Source organism: Anolis carolinensis, unplaced genomic scaffold, assembly GCF_035594765.1.
Source record: "Anolis carolinensis isolate JA03-04 unplaced genomic scaffold, rAnoCar3.1.pri scaffold_12, whole genome shotgun sequence".
In the NCBI taxonomy this organism is placed as follows: domain Eukaryota; kingdom Metazoa; phylum Chordata; class Lepidosauria; order Squamata; family Dactyloidae; genus Anolis; species Anolis carolinensis.
Genome location: NW_026943823.1, coordinates 13,301,573 through 13,316,846, shown reverse-complemented (window position 1 = coordinate 13,316,846; position 15,274 = coordinate 13,301,573). Strand labels below are relative to the sequence as shown.

General features: G+C 38.7%; 1 long non-coding RNA gene across 3 annotated transcripts in view; it reads left to right on the top strand.

Annotated features, from left to right (window-relative positions):
- LOC134294078 (uncharacterized) overlaps positions 1 to 15,274 on the top strand; it is a 31,671-nt gene that overhangs the window by 203 nt on the left and 16,194 nt on the right. The window lies entirely within an intron of this gene.

Below are 15,274 nucleotides of genomic sequence, written 5' to 3'. Positions count from 1 at the left end.
ATCTGTGGAATAATGTCCAGGGTGGGAGAAAAAACTCTTGTCTGTTGGAGGCAAGTGTGGCCATCTTGCAATTGGTCATCTTGATTAGCATTTGCAATTGGCCATCTTGATTAGCATTGAATGGCCTTTCAGCGTCAAAGCCTGGCTGCTTCCTGCCTGGGGGAATCCTTTGTTGGAAGGTGTTAGCTGGCCCTGGAATTTCCCTGTCTTCTGAGTGTTGTTCTTTCTTTAAAGGTAAAGATAAAGGTTTCCCCTGACGTTAAGTCCAATCGTGACCGACTCTGGGGGTTGGTGCTCATCTCCATTTCTAAGCCAAAGAGCCGGCGTTGTCCATAGACACCTCCAAGGTCATGTGGCCGGCATGACTGCATGGAGCGTCGTTACCTTCCCGCCGGAGCAGTACCTATTGATCTACTCACATTTGCATGTTTTCGAACTGCTAGGTTGGCAGGAGCTGGGGCTAACAACGGGCACTCATACTGCTCCCAGGATTTGAACCTGGGACCTTTTGGTCCGCAAGTTTAGCAGCTCAGCGCTTTAACACACTGTGCCACCAGGGGCCCTTTGTTCTTTCTTTACTCTTCCAATTTTAGAGTCATTTTAATGATTTTGCTCGTTTTCATGGTTTCTTCTTCTCTGTTGACATTGTCCTCCTGCTTGTGGGTTTCAGTGGCTTCTCTGTGTAGCCTGACATGGTGGCTGTTGGAGTGGTCCAGCCTTTCTGTGTTCTCCAATAATATGCTGTGTCCAGGTTGGTTCAAATGCTCTGCTATGGCTGATGTATCTGGTTGAATTAGTCTGCAGTGCCAAGGTAACAGGAAAATCCCCAAGAGCCATAAGGAACCCATCCGGATCCATAAGCCTCCTGGGGCAGACCATTTTAATTGGTTCCCCACGTCTGCAGAGGTTTGGAGTCCCAGCAAGTCTAATCCTGATCAGGTAGTGATCGGTCCATGACAACAGGTCTGTGACCAGTTCCTCCACACCACAGAATCATAGAATCATAGAATAGTAGAGTTGGAAGAGACCTCATGGGCCATCCAGTCCAACCCACTGCCACAATCACCATCATCCCATCCTGCACAGAAAACAAGGTCCTGCAGCATGGGTAGGACAAGACACCACTTGGGACAGACCTATAGTTATCATGGAGCCCATGAAGTTCTGAGCCACTCCTGACAGGATGTGAAGAGACAAGGTGTGACCCCTTTGAACCTCAGAAGCTGGTTTTCCAAAAGAGGCAAGACGATACAGATACAGAAGTCTTTTTTTAAAAATAAAGCTGCGAGTGACTGTTCTGAAAGGAAAGCGGCACATCGAATGAGGTTTCTCATGGGATTCTTATAGTTTTGCAGGTACAATTCACTTTCCAACAACATTTTGGTTCTCATACTCCCCTCTCTTGTTTTGTCTTGTTTCATCTTGCAGATGACACCATTTGATCAAATGCTTATCAAAACAGTTCAGGAAAGCAAATTTTCAGTCTTTCAATCACCAAACAGTGTTTAGTGTCTTGTGCTTATATTTGGTGTGTTTTAATTGTTTAGGAAGTTCTCCTTCTGTCCCCTTGTGTGGGTATGTAATGCCTTGTCCATCTGGTGTTTTATGGCCCTTCCTGTGTGAGCCTTCTTCCTGGCTTGATATTCAATTAATTCACTTTTACATATCTAAAGAAGGTGTTGGCCTGTTTATTGCCCTGCGTCTCTCCTTTCAACTGCCATTTGTTGCATGTTTTCTCTGTTCTGTGTGTGTTTCTCATGGCTAAATTCTTATAACATTCTTATATTCTTATAAATTCTTATAAATTCTTATAAGGTTATTTATTTAATCATACTATTTCTATTTATTAATCAGATTAAATCAAATTAAATCAAATCAGGCGTTCCCTGTCAGCCTGTGTTTTCTCATGGCAGATTCTTCAGTTGATTCCTTCTATCACTAAGGCTATTTATTTAATCAGACTCACTCTCCACACTATTGCTAAATCACGCCCTCGATCCTTGTCCTCTTCAGGGGGGTAAAGTGCGACTATTATGCAGTGAAATACAGTATATATTAACATCTCATTTCTCTCTGCTGAAGCATTATCTGCTGCACTGAAGTATTTCTTCTGCTTTGTTTTTCTCTACTGAAGACCTCAGGGGCTGCTTACTTCATAAGGCTGCATTCCTCTCCCTCTGGAATGAAAGGAATTTGAAATTGGGGGCAGGGCAAAGGTCACTTTTGAATGAGATGTAAGCAGGCAGGAATGGCAGTAACAGTGTTCACAGACAAGAAGTGATTAAACAAGATCAGAAGGTGGTCAAGATGGCCAAAGATGTTCAGGAGGAAAGACATGCAGGTGAGGAGGAGCTGCAGAGGTTTGCCTTTGCCTCGTTCTTCTGGGAAGGGCTAAGCTTTGCCGTGATTCTCCTGTCCCCAATGCAGAATGAACTCTCTTTTTGCACTTTGAACTCGGTTTGCAGCACTTGAAAGTGAGAGGAAGGATGGGAAATGGGGATGTATCAGAAGTATCTGAAGAAAAAGAATAGGTTGACAGAGGATTTACTCCGAAAAACAGGATGAACTGGCAAATTAAGGATTGGAGGGTATGGGTTTGGTGCATTCTGAGCCTCCACTTTTTGCAAAAGCAGCACTCACACTGTTCTAATACAGATATGATGATGAAGGATGATCTGTGGTAAAGCGAATTTGGCAAACTAATCCAAGTTGCCTCTCACAATAAGTTTTTTTTTATAGTGTCAGAAGCAACTCGAGAACATATTGCAAGTTGCTTCTGGTTTGAGAAAATTGGCTGCCTACAGAGACGTCGCCCAGGGGACGCCCAGATGTGTTACCATCCTGCTGGGAGGCTTCTCTCATGACCCTGCAAGCTAGAGCTAACAGATGGTAACTTGCAGATTTGAACCGGCAACTTTCAGGTCAGCAGTTCAGCCGGCACAGGGGTTTAACCCATTGCACCACAGCAGTGAAACAGACCTAGGAGTCTTATAATAGAATAATAGAATAATAGAATAGTAGAGTTGGAAGAGACCTCATGGGCCATCCAGTCCAACCCCTGCCAAGAAGCAGGAAATCGCATTCAAAGCACCCCCGACAGATGGCCATCCAGCCTCTGCTTAAAAGCCTCCAAAGAAGGAGCCTCCACCATGGCCCGGGGGAGAGAGTTCCACTGTCGAACAGCCCTCACAGTGAGGAAGTTCTTCCTGATGTTCAGGTGGAATCTCCTTTCCTGTAGTTTGAAGCCATTGTTCCGCGTCCTAGTCTGCAGGGCAGCAGAAAACAAGCTTGCTCCCTTCTCCCTATGACTTCCCCTCACATATTTGTACATGGCTATCATGTCTCCCCTCAGCCTTCTCTTCTGCAGGCTAAACATGCCCAGCTCTTTAAGCCGCTCCTCATAGGGCTTGTTCTCCAGACCTTAATCATTTTAGTCGCCCTCCTCTGGACGCTTTCCAGCTTGTCAACTTGTTAGGTAGACCACAAGCTGAACATGACTCAACAATGTGATGTTGCAACTAAAAAAGCCAATGAAATTCTAGTCTGCATCAATAGAAGTGTTTTTTTTGGGTTTTTTTGGTATTCATTTTTTATTGACAGTTTTTTTGAGATCAAGGGAAGTTGTAGCCCTGCTTCCTTCTGCTTTGGCCACCAGACATCACCTGGAATCATTCTGTGTCCAGGTCTGGGCAAAGCAATTAAATAAGGAGATGGATAAGATGGAAAGCGTTCAGAGGAGAGCAACTAAAATCAGCAAAGGTTTAGAAGCCAAGACTTATGAGCAGCGACTTGGGGTGCTGGATATGAGCGAAGGGGACATGATAAATATTTGAAAGGATGTCCCATTGAGGAGGGACCAGGCTTGGTTTCTGTTGGGACGCAATGGAGCCATGGATTAAAGCTGCAGGAAAAGAAATTCCACCTAAACATTAGGAAGAACTTTCTGATGGTATGAGCTGTTCAAAAGTTGCTAAGGAGTCTGATTAAGTTTCCTTCTCCAGAGGATTTTAAGCAGAGGCTAAATGGCCATCTATTGAGAGGGCTTTGATTGTGCCTTCCTGTTTGGCAGAAGGGGGTTCGACTAGATGGCCCTTTATTTCTCTTCCAAGTCTAGAACCCTGTGAGTCTGTAACCAGCATCCATGAAAAGCTAAAGCTTTTTTGCCAGAAACTCAGAGCTGAGGGTTTTACAGTAGAGTCTCACTTATCCAAGCCTCGCTTATCCAAGACTCGGATAATCCAAGCCATTTTTGTATTCAATGTTTTCAATATATCGTGATATTTTGGTGCTAAATTCATAAATACAGTAGTTACAACACAAGATTACTGCGTATTGAACTACTTTTTCTGTCAAATTTGTTGTATACCATGATGTTTTGGTGCTTAATTTGTAAAATCATAACCTAATTTGATGTTTAATAGGCTTTTCCTTAATCCCTCCTTATTATCCAAGATATTCGCTTATCCAAGCTTCTGCCGGCCCTTTTAGCTTGGATAAGTGAGACTCTACTGTATTTAGAAAGAACAGGGACCTGTTGATACAACAAAACAAAACATTTTCTTGTTAAAATGACAACATAGTCCCTTTCCCCAGTCCTGGTGAGGAAGAGAAAAGAGTATCTGTTGCAGTGGCAAGGCTTGCTGGTGGATGGCACTGTGAATCTCTTCTCCGGAACAATTCATGTCCTATGGGGAGCAAGACAAGTCATGATCTAATAAATCTCTTCGAGTTTCTATGATCCCTTTGTGTAGAGAGATGGCTCCTTTTGTTGCAAGGCCCCTTAAGAAGAAGCAGAGTTTTTTTAAACCCTATTTTTCTCCTTTTTTTCTTTTCTTTTCTTTTCTTTCCTTTTTTTTTTTTTTTTTTTTTGCAAAGGACAGCAACTCTTTCTCTGCCATGGAATCCCAGGAATTGTTTGGGGAGGCAGAGAAGGTGAAGGGCTTTGCAAAACTACAACTCACATAGCATCGAGCTGTGGCAGTGAAAGTGATGTCAAACTGCATTCATTCTACAGCCTACCAGCTGTTAGGAATTGTGGGAGTTGGAATCCAAAACACCTGGAGGACCATAGTTTGCCCATGCCTGATGTAGATGCATACTTTGCCAATGCAGGCATAGCATCCATGCTGGGAGCAGATTTAAAACAAAGCCGCTTCCAAACTGTAATTTAGCAGGGATCGGACGCTGCATGATTCCAGCTTTTGGAAAACCCCTGTGTCGAAGGATTGCAAAGTGCAACAAGCTGTGAACACCGGGATTGCTGTCTGTTCAGCCTCATCTTTATATTTAAGGGACATTCCACGAAATGTTTTGTTATTTTTTTTAAAATAATCTTTATTAAATTTTCCATTTACATATTAAAATATATATATAAGATAATAAGCATGATTAATAGTGAGATAGAAAAGGAAAAAAAAACACAAACACAAAAAAGGAAAAAGGAAAAAGAAAAGGGAAAGAAGAAGAAAAAAAAGAAGAAAGAAGAAAAGAATAAAGAATATATATAAAATAAATTGAACTTCTGGGCATCTTCCTGGAGATTCCCTTCCTTTTCTTTCTTCAGTCTTTTCCTTGTTTCGTTTCGTTTCTCTGGAGTCCTTCCTTCCTGTCTTTCTTCCATTCATGATGGGGGGTTTCCTTTTACATCCTCTGTTTTTTAATATTTCCCTTCTTAATTTTCATTTGGGCCTGACTTCCTTTGCTTCTTATATTATCTTTGTTTTTGTTTATTTATTTATCTATTTATTTATTTATTTCTTTTCTTTTATATATATATCCTATCTTTTCATTTTTATTCTATAATCTTGCTGTTTTATTTATTTTTATATTTATTTTGATTGTTTTATCTTTCCTTCTAGGTATTTTGTTACATTGTCCCAATTTGTTTCTTTTATCGGATTTCCCTTACTTTTTGATAGAAGGAAAGTAAGCCTATCCATATTTTTTATATCTTGTATTTTTTTCAACCATTCTTCTTCTTTAGGGATTTCAGGATTTTTCCATATCCTCGCATAGCATATCCTTGCTGCCGTCGTTAGCAGGAATAATAATTTATCTTTATTTTTTTCTAGTTTTTGTTCCGTTATTCCTAGTAACCATATTTCCGGTTTCATTGGCAGTTTTATCTCTAATATCTTTTCTATGTCTCCCCTAATTTTCTTCCAATATATCTTAGCTTTTTCACATCCCCACCACATATGATAGTATGTACCCTCAATCTTCTCACATTTCCAGCAATTTTTTTTACGTTTTTATAACATTTTCCTAATTTTTGTGGTGTCATATGCCATCTATAGGCCATCTTAATCCAATTCTCCTTTAAATCTGTTGCATAGCTATATTTCAGTTTTTCCCTCCAAATTTCTTCCCATTCTTCTTTCCTAATCTTCCTGCCTATATTTTCATTCCATCTGGCCATATGTGATTTTTCTTCCTCTTTTTCTGTTTCTCATTCTACTAATTTTTTATAAATTTTTGTTCTTATTTTTCTATCTGTTCGTATTATTTTTTCCCAAAATGTATTTTGCTCCTCAAATCCTACTTGTTTGTCTGTCTTAAAGTGTTCTTTACCTGCCATATCTGATACCAGGAAATATTTTTATTTATTTCTCTCATTTCCTGTTGAGGTCTCATTTCCCATTCTTCATTCTTCATTCATTCTAATAATTCTTTATAATTTGGCCAGTTATGCCATCCCAGTAGTCTTCTCTGCGATGCTTCTAGGGGAGAGACCCATAAAGGTGTTTTGTCATATAATTTCTTTTTGTATTTCTCCCAAATTTTAAGAATTGCTGAGCGTATAAAGTGATTGTTAAATTCTTTCTCAATTTTTGATTTCCCATACCATAGGTATGCATGCCATCCCAATCTTAAATTTATTCCTTCCAAATTTAGCAATTTATTATTTTCTAATTTTATCCAATCTCGTACCCACATTAGGGCCGATGCTTCGAAATAAAGTTTTAAGTCTGATGTCGCTAATCCTCCCCTATTCTTTTCCTGGATCATATATTTCAGCTTTATTCTCGGTTTCTTTTTTTGCCATATAAATTTCATTATGTCTCTGTTCCACTCTTTAAGGATCTTTTGATTTCTAATTATCGGCAGATTCTGAAATAGGAATATCATTTTTGGTAGAATACTCATTTTTACGCATGCTATTCTACCTAACAGTGATAGTTTTAACTTTCCCCAATTCTCCATTTCCTTCTTCATCTCTTTCCACTTTGTTAGGTAGTTATTTTCAAGTAGCTGAGAGTTTTTCTGAGTTATAATTATTCCTAGGTATTTTATTTTGGGGGCGATTTGGATATTCCATTTTTTCATTAAAGTTTCTTGTTCCTTCTTTGTTATATTTTTGGTAATTGCTTTCGTTTTTTCCAAATTTATTTTAAATCCTGCTACTTCTCCAAATTCTCTTATTATCTCTAGCCATTTTCCTAATTTTGTGTCCGGGTCTTCTATTACACATATAATATCATCCGCGAAGGCTCTGATTTTGTATTCACAGTTCTGTATTTTTGCACCTTTCAGCTCTTTTTCCTCCCTTATTCTGTTTAATAGTATCTCCAGTGTCAAAATGAATATTAATGGTGATAAGGGGCAGCCTTGCCTAGTTCCTTTCTCTATATTTATATCTTTCGTTTCTTGGTCATTAATTAGAATTTTTGCCTTTTGTGAGGTGTATATTGCATCAATTGTATTTTGGAAATAATAACCTATATCCATTTCCCTTATTAATAATTTGAAAAAGGACCAATTTACATTGTCGAAAGCTTTCTCAGCGTCGAGGGCCAGTAAAAGAACTTTTTTTTGATTTTTTTATTTCATAATATTCGATCAAGTCAATAATGGTTCTTACATTTTCTCTTTGGTGTCTATTGGGCAAAAACCCCGTTTGTTCTTCTTTTATCCAGTTTTTTAAAAAGTTTTTAAATCTTTCCGCTATTATATTGCTAAAAATTTTGTAATCCAAATTTAATAGTGAAATTGGCCTGTAGTTTTTAATTTTTTCTGGGTCCGAATTTTCTTTGTGTATTGTACATATGTTTGCTTGTTTCCATGTTTCCGGCATTTTTGCAATTTCTCTAATCCTATTCATGATTTTTTTCAAGTATGGTATTAACTCTTGGCCGAAAGTTTTATAATATACTGCTGTTAGCCCATCTGGGCCTGGGGCCTTATTAGGTTTCAAATTTTGTATGGCTTTCTTTATCTCCTGCTCTGTAATTTCACTATTTAGTTCCTCTCTTTGTTTTTCTGAGATTTTTGTCACTTTTCTCTCTTCTATGTATTTCATTATTTTCTCTTCGTCTATTTGTTCTTTTTGGTAGAGTGTTTCGTAAAACTTTTTGAATTGGGTTTTTATGTCTTCCTCCTTTGTATATATTTTGTCCCCTTCTTTTATTTTTGTTACATATTTGTTTTCCTTTCTTTCCTTAATTCTATTAGACATCCATCTTCCCGGTTTATTTGCATTTTGAAAGAAATCTTGCTTTATAAATTTCAGTTTATTAGCCCTTTCCTCCATTATCAAATATTCCCTTTGTATTTGTAAGATTTCTATGTTCCTCTGGATATCCTTGTTTCTTGGGTTTGATTTTAACCTAATTTCTTCCTTTTTTATTTCTTCAATTATCTTGTTCATTTTTTTGATCTTTCTTTCTTTTTAATTGCTTTTTGTTGAATAAATCTCCCTCTTACTACTACTTTACTTGCTTCCCACAATGTAAATAGGTCTATCTCTGTTGTGTCATTTATCTCGAAATATTCTTGTATTATTTTCCTTATTCTTTCAATATCTTCCTCTTTCTTCAATAGATTTTCATCTAACCTCCACCTCCATTCTTTTTTTTTTGTAGAATATCTCTAGTTCTAATGGGCAATGGTCTGAATCTAACCTTGGCAATATCACTGTTTTTCTTATTTTTGGCATTAAGGACTTTGACACCCACGCCATATCGATTCTCGACCAGCTTTGGTGTCTGGTCGAGAAAAAAGTAAAATCCCTTACTCCTTCATTTTTTATTCTCCAGCTATCCTGAATGTTTAATTCCTTCATCATGTTCATCATTGTTTTTGGTAAATTTCCTATATTATTTTTACTTTTCCCTTTCTTCGCTACTTTACTCCTATCTATTTCCCCCTCTACTACACCGTTAAAGTCTCCTATTAATATTAGATGTTCATATTCTTGATCGTTAATACTGCCTTTTAATTTTTCTGTGAAGGCTGACTTTGCTCCATTAGGTGCATATATGTTACATATTAACATATCTATTCCCTGAATCGTTATTTTTACTCCTACGAATCTACCCTCATCATCCTTGAAAGCTAATTTAGCTGGTATTCTCCCTTCTATATACATCACTACCCCCTTTTTTTTTCTAATGCCGAGGCATAAAAGCATTGTCCCAGTTTTTTTTCCTCCAGATATTTAACGTGTTTTTGGTTTATGTGGGTTTCTTGGAGAGCAATAATCTGGTATCTTTTTTTCTTTAGCTCATTAAATACTTTATTCCTTTTTGTTGCCGAGTTTAGTCCGTTAATATTGTTTGAATAAATTTTAAGTTCACTCATATTTATCTTCGTCCCTATCACCCACTGCTTCTATCTCTTCCTCTTCCTCCTCTTCTTCTCTCATTCTATCTTCTTGCTCCTCTTCTTCCTGTCTTTCTTCCACTTTTCTTAGATTCATAGATTCCATGTTTTCCCTTAGGTTCAGTCTGCATTCTTTTATGTCCAGATCATCTTTTTCGGGTGACTCTATACGTTGTCTCTTTGGTTTTTTCTTCTCTTTTTGTTTCTTTTCAGACTCTTCTTCCTTCTCCTTTCTTATTGTGTTATAAAATTCTCGAGCTCTTTCTTCTGTCGTGATCCAATACCTTTGACCTTTGTCATTAATCCTTCTTCTCTTTCCCATCTGTATCTCGCCTTCTGTTGCTTCAATTCCTCTGTCAGGAAGGTATATTTTTTTCTTCTATTTATTATTGTATTTGGTACTTCCTTCAATATCGCTATTTTTGTCTCTTTGTAAAATATCTGTTTTTTGTTATTTATTCTCAATATTTCATCTCTTGCAATTTTCTTTGTAAGGTGTACTATCACGTCTCTCGGCGTTTTGTTTCTTCTTGAGAAGTTTGTGTTAATCCTGTACGTTCTGTCCATTTGTACTTGTATCTCTTGTTCGGAGCAGTCCAGAAGTTTCATTAGTATCTCTATTACTTTCTCTCTTATGTTTTCTCCTGGCTCTTCCGGTATGTTTCTCATTCTTAATTGATGTTCCAATTCTCTTGCTTCCATGGCTTCTTGTTTTGCGTTTATTTTTTCATTTTTTTTCTCTAGTTCTTTTAGTTTATATTGGGTCTTTTCTTGGGTTATCTTTAATTCTTTCTTTTCATTTTTAGTTCCTTTATTTCCTGTTGTAGTGTTGTAATCTCGCTCTTCATTATCCCCAATTCTTCTTTAATCTCCTTCTTAAAATCTGACATTTGTTCCTGTTGGATTTTCTGATATACGTCTTGCTTCTCCTGAATTTTCTGAATCTCTCTCATCATATTTTTCATCATATCCTTCAGATTCATTTCCTCATTCAGGGATGGTCTTCTAGTTGCACCTCTTGAGTCTTTTATTTCTCCGTCTGATTTAAATTTAAATGTTGCCATCTTGTTCTCTGTATTTTTCCCCCCTTCTTTCTTATAGCCTCTTGTTCTTTTATTTGTCCCGTAGTTCCTTACAGGTCTTCAAATATTCTTTTCGTGCTAGTAATAATTAATTTGAATTTCAATAGGGTTAGTTAGGCAAAATTTCCACTTGTGTATACTTTCTTATACAGTTGCTTATTTTGTCTATCCGCCCCTATGAGTCTTCCCTCTTTTTGGTAATTTAACTTTGGTCGCACAGTTCCCCAAGTTTCCTGTTATACTTTCATCACCTTCCTCCTCCTATGCTTGCTTGTATCTTTATATCTCTTTATATCTCTTTATTATTGGTCTTTCTTTCCTCTATTTCCCCTTAGAGGACCTTTGTCTTTGCTATCTTGCAGTTTCTTTTGGGGAATTCCCAATTCCTATTTCTATTATTTATTTAAACTTTAGTCTTTCCTTAATCTCTCCTTCTTCCCTACCCAGAATTTTTTCCACTTTTTACCTTTCGGAGATTCACCTTCTCCGCTTCTCCCCTTCTTTTTTCCCTCCTCTCAATCCTGCTGGCGTTTCCTGCCTCTTCTTTATGGTTTTCTTCTGTTCTTTCCTTTTACTTCCGCCCTTTCTGTCTTCCCCTCATCTGAGCTTCTTCTGCCCTTCTTCACGTCACGTCCTTTCCCTCTCCCTCTCTCACGTGGTTTCCCTTCTATGCTGTTTCCGGCTTCTTCCAGTGGGGCTTTCGCCGCACCTCGCTTTGTTTACAAGAAGGGAGGCTCTTATCTTTCCCCCAAGGTCAGTACTCCGCCATCTTCTTTGGATTGATTTGTTGTTTATTTTTAAGCCTTTTTAATCCTTAGCCTTAGACTTAGCCTTTTAAGTCTTTTTCTTTTTCCTTTCCGGTCCTTGGTATTGTTTAGTTTCTCCTGCCGTAGCACTAAGCAGGAAAGCACATGCGCTTTCTAGCACTATGTGCTTTACTTCTCCACAGCTTTCCACCCCTCCAGGAAGGCAAGTCTCTTCCTTCTCTCTTCTTATTCTCCAGAGAGCTAACCTCCGTTACGATGCCCCTTGGTTAAATCTTAAATTTCATTTGTCATTTCATCATTTTTCCATTAAAACAATGCGCCCGGTCGGCGATTCCTGCTTGGGGATTTCTCCCCCGCGCGCTTTCCACCGCGACCCGCCTTAACCAATGGGTCTTTTGCCGGGTCCCTTTTGGAGCCCACTCTTGAGGAGTGGACCCCTTCTGGGTCCGTTGGCTGACCCCCGGTTTCCGCTGTCCACCTCACCTTAATCCATGAGGTGGAGGGAGCTATTGCTCTACCCAGTCGCCCGGTTTCAGCTGGCACCCTCCGGAGAGATCTAAAGTGCCTATCTCGCCGCCATGCCTGCGCACCGGAAGTCTCCACGAAATGTTTTGTTATTGACCAAAGCTTTTTTGGTGAAGCTGGGTAACATTTGGGGCAGCACTTTCTCTGCTTTTTAATTCCCCGGTATCCTTTAATACCCGAAAAGGATAATATGATGGAAACAATTTCAAAAATGATTGTTTCCTCTTTTGGGGTGGCTAACAAAATTCTTCCAGGGAGCTTCTACAATGCAGAATGAATGCAGTTTGACACCGCTTTAACTGTCCCGGCTCAATGCTGTGGAATCGCCAGAATTGTAGTTTAACAAGTTCTTTACCTTCTTTGCAGTCACTATTATGTTTATATTTATTTATAGCCTGTTTTTTCTCTCCAAAAAAGACACAACATGGCTTGCAATAAAATCAATACAATACAATTAAAAACAAACAAATATACAAACATTAAAATATAATTCAATATTAATGGTATTAAAAATACAGTTAAAAACTATCAAAACTGATTCTAAAAAACTATGCAAAGAGTGTTGGGGCCTCACCAAACAATGTCTCCCAAGATTCCATAGGATTGAGCCATGGTGATTAAAGTGGTGTTGAACTGCATTAATTTTGCAGTGCAGATGCACCCTCAGTCTAGGAAGATGGGGGTATATAAATAAGCAATGTCACCCCACGATAACAGTGAATAATGCGTAGTTCATAACATCAAATGCTAGGAATAGTCAACATATATATTATCCTTAGTTGCTATTATGCTGGGATAGAATTATCATCTTGTATCTTATATGGGCTTTTGTTTGCAACAACCATATCTAGTAGGAAAAGAGAAGAAAATGGGAAAAGAAAACAACACCCAAGGTGATCGATTTTGCATTTCTTCAATGTAGTAACCATGTCCAGTGACTACGTATGTAAAAACATAACTTGTTTGCAGGTGATATTCCCATCTAAAATATTCACGTTGTACTTTGGAAACCCAATTTATGCAGCCCAATTTGTGCTCCAACCTCATGTATTCCAGCAGCCTTCTTAATGGGAGTTGGTTGTAACTTTAATGTAAATTAATTAGATCCCTGCCATAAACCCCCCAAAAAGATTTGAAGGAACATAAAATGCAATCTGCTCCTCTCCTTTTTTGTTCCGACGGCGACGACAAGCACGTTGTTTGAAAAGCAGTCAAATTTTATTGGCAGAAACAATGCACCTATTTTTATCTATTAAGCTGCTTTTTAAATTATATGGAAAGTCGAGCACATCATTGTGTTTTTTCATGGCAGCGTAGTACTTTATAATATGAAAACTTTCTGCTCTGGTGAAAGTAAACTTGTATTTTACATTAAATGTGCTTTGATTTGTACTGTATGATGTTGTGAGCTGCTTTGGGTCCCATTAGAGAAAAAAGTGGGATATTAATAAAAATTATTATTATTATCTAGTGCCTTGAAAGTATTGTATGAATTTAAAGAGTGCAGGCTTCATTGTTTGGTGGCTTCTTTCCTGACTAAACTTACAAGGCTAGGTTTAGTCCAAGACCAAACCAAGACCAACCCCACCTACAAGAAACCTGGGGTATAATATCAGCATTTAGGGTTGTATGTTTTTCGGGCTGTATGGCCATGTTCCAGAAGTATTCTCTCCTGACGTTTCACCCACATCTATGGCAGGCATCCTCAGAGGTTGCATTTAGTTTATGACATTTTAAAAAGCCCTTCTTGAATCAAGGAAAGGGTCTGCCACAGGCATTGCTGTGGATTCACCTCCTTTTGGTGATCAAAAGGACACATGCACCAGTACCAGCATATGTTACAAATAGGATGCCAAACACAGAGCTAAGAAAAAGCTACCTGGATCCCTAATCTACACAAGCTGGAGCCAAGTGAGTTTCTGTATTATTGTTAGTTGCCTTCAGGTCAACCCGGATTTATGGTGGTCCCATGAATGAACAACCTCCAAGTCTCTCTAACCTTAGGTCTTGCAGACTCAGGGTCATGTCTTCCTTGGTTGACTCCATCCATCTGTAATGTAGTCTTCTCCTTTTCTTACTGCCTTCAACTTTAGCAAGTGTTATTCTGTTTTCTAAGGAGTCCTGTCTTCTCACAATTTGGCCAAAGTACAACAGCCTCAATGTAGTTATTATAGCTTCCAGGGAGTATTCAGGCTTGATTTGCCCCAGGATCCATTCATTTATCTTTTTCAGTGCTCCATAATATCCGCAGAACTCTACCCATGCATCACATCTCAAATCCGTTGATTTGCGTCCTATGCGCTTTCTTCCCTGCCCAGTTCTTGCCACCATGCATAGAAATGCGGAATACGATGCCACTGACAATCCTAGCTTTAGCATTCAGTGATATATCTTTGTGCTTCAGTCCCTTACAGCAAGAAAATAATCGCCCAAGAATTGAGTAGCATCTTTCAAAACAGATGAACGTGGCAGAAGCTCGTGAGTGGCCCAAAGCCCGTTTTGTCAGAGACACAAAATGGAGTGCGTTTCACACATCTGACAAAATGGGCGCTTGCCTGGGAGAGCGTCTGTCGCCATCAATCTGTTCCACTACGGCTTCCTTATTTTGAAAAAGAAGAGTTGTGTAACATGATTTCTGAGGACCAAGTAAAACTTCGCAAAAAAGTCAAGCCCAACACTGAGAAAAATGGACAATGGCCCCAAGTGAAAGATGATGGGGAAGTGGAGCATCTTTCCATCTACACTGCAGAATAATTTCAGCTTGACATTGCTTTAGCTGCCATAGCTCAATGCGATAGAATCATGGGAGTTTCCATCCTGCAAAAAGTCTATTAGGGGCTTCTGATCTTTGAGGAATATCTCTACTGACGTTTCTCTTACCAAGCAACACAATTTATCAATCTATCACAGTCGTTTTCAACCTGTAGGTCCCCAGGTGTTTTGGTCTACAACTCCCAGAAATCCCAGCCAGTTTATCAGCTGTTAGGATTTCTGGAAGTTGGAAGGCCAAAACATCTGGGGACCCACAAGTTGAGAACCAGTGATCTTATCAGTTTCATCAACAATCTCTCCAAAGTTGGGAGTGTTGACGTCTTCCATCTTTGCACATCCAACAGTTTTGCTTCCATGACCATATATGTTAATAGAAAGAAGTTTCCAAAACATTCGGAAAAACTTTTTGATGGTGAGAAATGTCTGAGAACAGAAAGGGCTCTTTCAAAGGGTGGTAAACCTTCCATTGGAAGTCTTCAAACAGAAATTGGATGGGCATCCCTTGGGAGTCTATTCTTGCATGGAAAT